The sequence below is a fragment of the Syngnathus acus genome, chromosome 22 (genome assembly GCF_901709675.1).
Source record: "Syngnathus acus chromosome 22, fSynAcu1.2, whole genome shotgun sequence".
Classification (NCBI taxonomy): domain Eukaryota; kingdom Metazoa; phylum Chordata; class Actinopteri; order Syngnathiformes; family Syngnathidae; genus Syngnathus; species Syngnathus acus.
Window position 1 is genome coordinate 661022 of NC_051106.1, and position 6937 is coordinate 667958.

Here is a 6937-nt window from a genome sequence, read left to right on the forward strand (position 1 = left end):
ACTGCAAATCAAGGAGATCGGGGTAAAAAACAAAAGAGGGTCGGAAACATCCAGGATTTGATCAGATTTTGTCGGGATGTGTTTACACATCCAGCTTTTTGTGAGGGGGATAAAATTGAAAGTGAGCTTGAAGCTTCTGCTCAACAGAGGAAAGGGCAGATAGTTGGTAGAAGTAACCGTCAAAATATTGCACAGCGTGGCCCTGAGGTGCTGAAGGCCCAGGGTCATTCGCTTGTTGATGTGATGCAGGCACCTGTGATTGACATTAAGCAAGGGACTTTGACGTGTGAGATAGAAGGCCCAATGACTACGGTGTGGGGCCAAGGGAAATACAAAGATGAGCTGGCCGCCTTATCTGAAACGGTACGCCATCTAAGTGACAAAGTGAGAGAGTTGACAAAAGAAAAGGGGTGTGGAAGGCCCTGCATTGGGCTAGATGACAGTGACGATGAGGGACCACATTGTATGGAGCTGGATGCACCGTTTGTCGAGGATTTAGTAATGGTCACAGGCAACATAGATTGTGGCGATGATAATACTATTCCTCTCCGAAAAGGAGATATTTACAAAATTGTGGCAGAAGAAGGTACATCGGATGAGAAAGTGTTTATGGTACAGGATGTCATGCCTCGTCCACAGTTTTGTGATGTGTCATCAGTTCTGTGTTTGTGTGCTCGCCCCTCCCTTCCTGTGTGCCCTTGATTTAGTGTGATCACACGCACCTGCCTCTCATTACCTGTGTTGTATTTAAGTTCTGTTTGCGTGGCACTCTATGTCGGAGCATTGCACGAGATGTGTGGACAATGCATGTCTCACTGTCACTCGGTTTGTTTGGTTCCTGTCTTTTGTTTCACGTTTTGGTCGGTTAGACCTGTTAGTTTGTTGTTTAGCCACGTCAGCTTGCCGAGTCTGTCCTTTTGGTTTTGTTTAGTCACGTCAGTTTGCCGGGTTTGTATTTTGGTTTCCACAATAAACCCTGGTCCAAGCTGCACTTGGTCGCCTCGCTCCATTACTCCACCCTGAAGCCTGACACAGGATGTAATAACAGACGGGATGGGCTGGGCGCCTGCCGATTGTTTTTTGACATTGAGACAACCAGATAAGACTTATACAGACACCACTAGTACGCCATTAAAACAACAAAAACGTGATAAGGGACGGCCTAGCGCTGGCTTCACTGCATATCCTTCATCATCCATGAAGCCAAGCATGCCTGATGCCTACAGAAGTGAACCTTCGGTATCTAACACACGTGCATCACAGGTTGTTACTAGAGCAGGGGTGGCCAACCAGTCAGAGACTAAGAGCCACATTTTTACTGTGTCATCGCAAAGAGCCACATCATACACATGAGCACACATGAACACCCCCCCACCACCCCACACACAAACACGCACACACACGCGCACACGCACACGCGCACGCGCACACACACACACACACACACACACACACACACACACACACACACACACACACACACACACACACACACACCTCTGCTCAGCCAAATTTATTGTGTGACATTATTATGTCACGCACCAACATGATAATGACAAATTGAGCGTTCAACAAAAAACAACTTTAACTCTGTTAAAAACGTCCTGTGTTCATCGTCATATATTCGTTTAGCTGTGCATTTTTTCCTTGCCATTTTGGCAAGCGTCTTGTCAGCTTTTCTGGACCTAATGGGCCCCCGTAGTCACAGTCGCCATTCATTAAAGAGCCAGCAAAACCAATCGCTCTGTTTGTCCCTCCTCCTTTGCGGGATTTCACCTCACGCGCATGCGCGTTTGACCAAAATACCATATTGAACTCAAGCGAAGCAAATACGCACGAAAAATAAACACAAATGTTGATATGAACGTAAAAGAGCCGCATGAAACCAGCCAAAGAGCCGCATGCGGCTCGCGAGCCGCGGGTTGGCCACCACTGGTCTATAGCATAGACGTCTAATAGACGTCTATTAGACGTCTATACTATAGACGTCTACGGGATAGACGTCAATTAGACGTCTATTAGACGTCTGGTTAAGACTTTAAAATTTTGAAATATGATCATATTTGCTGTTTTTAATTTAGACGTCTATTTTAGGTCTATACATAGACCAATTTTAGACATCTAAATTAGGTCTATACAGAGACCAGATGTCTAATAGACGTCTATGGCTGACAGGGGATGTTGTGAAGGTTGCTGACGCCATCCAGCAGGGTTCGGGGGACTGAAGTGCACGCCACAACTAAAATTCTTGGTCACCTCTTGTGCCAATTTTGGATAGTGACTGTAATACCAAAAGAAACCACATGGTGTCATAAATGGTCAAATACACGCTGGAACTGCCTGAGTGGTACGAGTGTATTTGTCTGTGTGTGTGTGTGTGTGTGTGTGTGCATGTGTGTGTGTGTGTGTGCGTGTGTGCGCGCGTGTGTGTGTGTGTGTGTGTGTGTGTGTGTGTGTGTGTGTGTGTGTGTGCGCGTGTGTGTGTGTCACGTGTGATTGGCGAGGAACAGGAAGTCGCCTCGTTTTTCAGGAAGTTGATGGCGACGCCATTGTTCTCCAGGAAGTAGACTCTCTGTCTAGGGCAGCTGGGCGGCGCCAGCAGCTTCCCGGAGATGAGCTCCAGCAACCGGATCAGAACTGCGCCGCTCTTCCGCGTTCGACTTCATCTACACATCTGTCAGAACTGCATTCTCCTGAATACACGCATCCCCCTCCTACATGTACGCAGACAGACACACACACACACGAGAAGCGACCGATGGGAAGTGTGTGTGTGTGTGTGTGTGTGTGTGTGTGTGTGTGTGTGTGTGTGTGTGTGTGTGTGTGTGTGTGTGTGTGTGTGTGTGTGTGTGTGTGTGTGTGTGTGTGTGTGTGTGTGTGTGTGTGAATGTGTGTGTGTGTGCATGTGTGTGCGCACGTGCGCACACACCCACACAATACAACTTACACGTTGTTGCGTGTTGTGCAGGCTGTCCAATGTTGAGCCAGGAAAAACAAAGATGTGGAGTTTAGAGTTGGTTCTTTATTGGCAAGATCTTGGGTTGTTTAATGGCGGCCAGTACACATAGCCCGGCGGCACATAAACAACAACTTCCTTCTCCAGGTCAGCTTGTTTTATACCAGGGGTCACCAACCTTTCTTAAACCGAGAGCTACTTCCTGGGTACTGATTAAGGCAAAGGGCTACCAGTTTGACGCAGACTTCTGAAATAGCCAATTTGCTCAATTTGGCTTTCACTATGTGTTATTATTGTCATTTCCAGTTCACATGTAAGTGTGATTTTAAGAAGAATAGCAAAAATACAGTCAAACCTTGGTTTTTGACCACAATCCGTTCCAGAAGGCGGTCGAATTCCGAATCTATTTTCCCATTACAAATAATGGAAAATTTTTTAATCCATTTCAAGACAAAAAAAAACCCCCTTTTTTAAGCATTTTTTCATTTGCGCATATTTGTCCGATCGCGCAACTGCAGCGCACCGACGTACGCGCAACCGTAGCGTGTTGCCCACTGCGCAACTGCACCGCGCTGGTCGCATTATTGTGACAGAGCCGTCGCTGAAATCTAGAAAATATTTTTAAAGTCCTGATGTATTTTCCAAAATTTAAGTGGACCTCAGTGCGCAGGGATCATAATTTGGTCCGATCGCGCAACCGCAGCGTGCCGCTCACTGTCGCATTGCTTTAAGAGCGTCTTTGTGTTTTAGGATGGCTTTACTGCTCCCACTTGCTTCCTTTGGAGGAATGATTAGGGGTTAATACAATCCTCAAAGTAACGAAAATACAATAACAACGGAGTCAGTCGGCATCCGGGCCACGCGGTCGGGTTTTCTCGGGTCCTCCCGGCTCATCTCGCGAGGTTCGACCTTGTTCTGTTGGATTGTGTCCACAATTTAGGGAGCGCGCTATCTGCGCCTCACGGCAAAAGCCATTGCCAATCACCTGTGATCCAATTTACTCACTGCGTGCTCGTTTGATTTCTTCAGATTTAGGAAAATGGAAGCAGATAAGAAGATACTGAAGCAGAAATTAGACTTACACAGGTTGGTTGAGTTCAATCACAATTCTTGTTAAGAAAGCTCTGTTTTCAGGAAAGTACAATACAGCGCTGGGCCTTTCGTGCGACCATGCTCAAGAGCAGAAAGTCTCCATTCAGAAAAGGCAACGTTCAAGGTTCTTTGGTCAGCTTGTATTCAGTTGCACATGCCAGTGTGGGCCGAGTTTGATGGGTGATGAGTCTTTGGGGTGGGGCAAGTTCGCAGGAGAATTTGATTCCATGGGAGTGGGTGCTGGTTCAGTGAGAGCTGGTTCCGTGGGGGTGGGTGCTGATTATGGGCGATTCGGTGTGTGTGGGGGCTGTTGTCTTCCATCCCGTCTTTCGGCCTTGGCGATCATCTTTGGCCGGGTTCTTGGCTGTCTCCCTCTGGCACCTACTGGTTTTATCTCCAAGTGACCTTCCTGTAAACATTCTCCTCCATTCTTGCACATACACTGTCGCACCTCATCCATTCATCATTCTTTCAATTTTGTCATTTTGTACGGAATTATGTGAGCTTTTGGCTGTGACATCATCAATTTATTAATGTTCCCTGACTATGCAAAGTTTGTACTCACCACTTACCATGTTTTTGTTTGTTTGTTCTTTTGATACTCCATGTACTTGCTTACGTCATCATATTCTTAGTTTAATCATGCTTTCAACCATATCTTTTCTTTGTTAGGCAAAATATTTCCCTCTGTCCAGAACGTTCAGTAGTAATCGAAAACTGGCGTCTAGCATTAGTCAAAACATAAGATACAATCAAGTACAACACAGCAAGATGGCGGCGCCCCAGTTGGCCGCGGCCGCGACGGGTCTCAACATCCGACGAGTATTTTCACAAAATATGTCGCCTTGGACACTACAAACAACACAAAGTTTAGTTTATCCATCCAGTAGATTAGTGTATGATCGCCAGCGCCTGCTGGAGGTACGGTCATCAAGTGTTTTCGGACTCGTAGCCACAACTACCCTAGTCTGTTTGTGTAGCCTCGGAGTGCTTAGGGCGCTAGCCCCAGAAGCTCACGACGCAGCGGGCTCGCCGGGCAGCACACGCCGGAGGAGGAGTAAGCGTAGGCGGTGTGACCGGCGGCGAAAGCGCGGCTGTCGAGGTGGGCTAACGGCTAAGCTTAAAGCTAACCCCTACAAACCGCCGCTTCCATCCATCTTCCTCTCCAACGTCCGCTCACTGGATAATAAAATGGACCATCTAAAACTGGAACTCTCTTCAAAGAGGGAAGTTAGAAACTGCTGCGCTCTCATCCTGACGGAGACATGGCTGAACTCATCAATGCCGGACAACGCCGTTAGCCTGGAGGGGCTCGCTACATTCCGCGCCGACAGAAACAGCGAGCTAAGCGGTAAATCCCGAGGAGGTGGGCTGTGTGTCTACATCAACAACAACTGGTGCAAAAATGCTAGATCTGTCGCCAGCTTCTGCTCTTCGGACATCGAGCTTTTGACTGTTAACTGCAGACCCTTCTACCTGCCCAGAGAGTTTACTGTTGTTAGCATCACGGCTGTGTATGTGCCTCCCAGCGCTAATACTAAAGAGGCCATGAGTGTTCTCTATCGGACAATCAGTGAGCTGCAATCCACGCACATAGAGGGGGTTTTCATCATTGCTGGGGACTTCAACCAGGCTAGCATGAAGACTATTCTCCCTCATTTTTACCAACACGTGGATTTTCCAACTCGGGGAGAGAACACTCTGGACTTGGTTTACACCAATATAAAGGATGCATTCAGAGCAGCCCCCCGCCCCCACCTCGGCTCTTCAGACCACCTATCTGTTATGCTAATCCCTGCATACAGGCCCCTGCTGATCAGAGCAAAACCCACTGTGAAGCAGGTGAGGGTGTGGTCTGAGGGGGCCATGGAGGCACTCCAGGACTGCTTTGAGTGCTCTGACTGGGACATGTTCAAGTCAGCAGCAACATATGACAATCAGATCGACATTGATGAGTACGCCATGACTGTGTCAGCCTACATCAACAAATGCTCCGAGGACGTCAGCACCACTAAGAACATCATCACCCGAGCCAACCAACGACCCTGGATGACTGAGGATGTACGTCATACGCTACGAGCACGGAACTCAGCCTTCAAGTCTGGCGACAAGGAGGCACTGAGGACAGCGAGAGCCAACTTGAACCGTGCCATCAGGCTAGCGAAGCGAAGCCACAGTCGAAAAATTCAGGATTTTTTCCACGACGCCAATAACACCAGGAGTATGTGGCAAGGCATACGGGCGATCACGGACTACAACTTACCCTCCCCCCCGGTGGGTGAGGTTGATGCTGACTTCCTAAATGGTCTAAATAACTTCTTTGGGCGTTTTGAGGCACTAAACAGCACTCCTGCAGTTAAAACTGTTCCCCACCAGGAAGAGGAGGCCCTCTGCCTTGACTCAGCCGACGTGTGGAAGACTCTGAGAAGAGTCAACCCACGTAAGGCCCCAGGTCCCGACAACATACCTGGGCGGGTGTTCAAGGAATGTGCAGGCCAGCTGGCTGGTGTCATCACAGACATTTTTAACATCTCGCTGGACCAAGCCAAAGTGCCAGTGTGCTTCAAGGCTGCCTCCATCATTCCGGTGCCGAAGAAACCTCAAATCACCTCATGGAATGACTACAGACCTGTGGCACTGACTCCCATCATGATGAAGTGCTTCGAAAGGCTGCTCAAAGATCACATCGTCTCCAGACTCCCCCCAACATTCGATCCGTTCCAGTTTGCCTACCGGCAGAACCGCTCTACTGAGGATGCCATCTCCTCCGTTCTTCACCTGGGCCTGGCTCACCTGGAGGAGAGGAACACCCACGTGCGGTTGCTGTTCCTGGACTTCAGCTCAGCGTTTAACACCATCATTCCACAACATCTGGTGGAAAAACTGGAA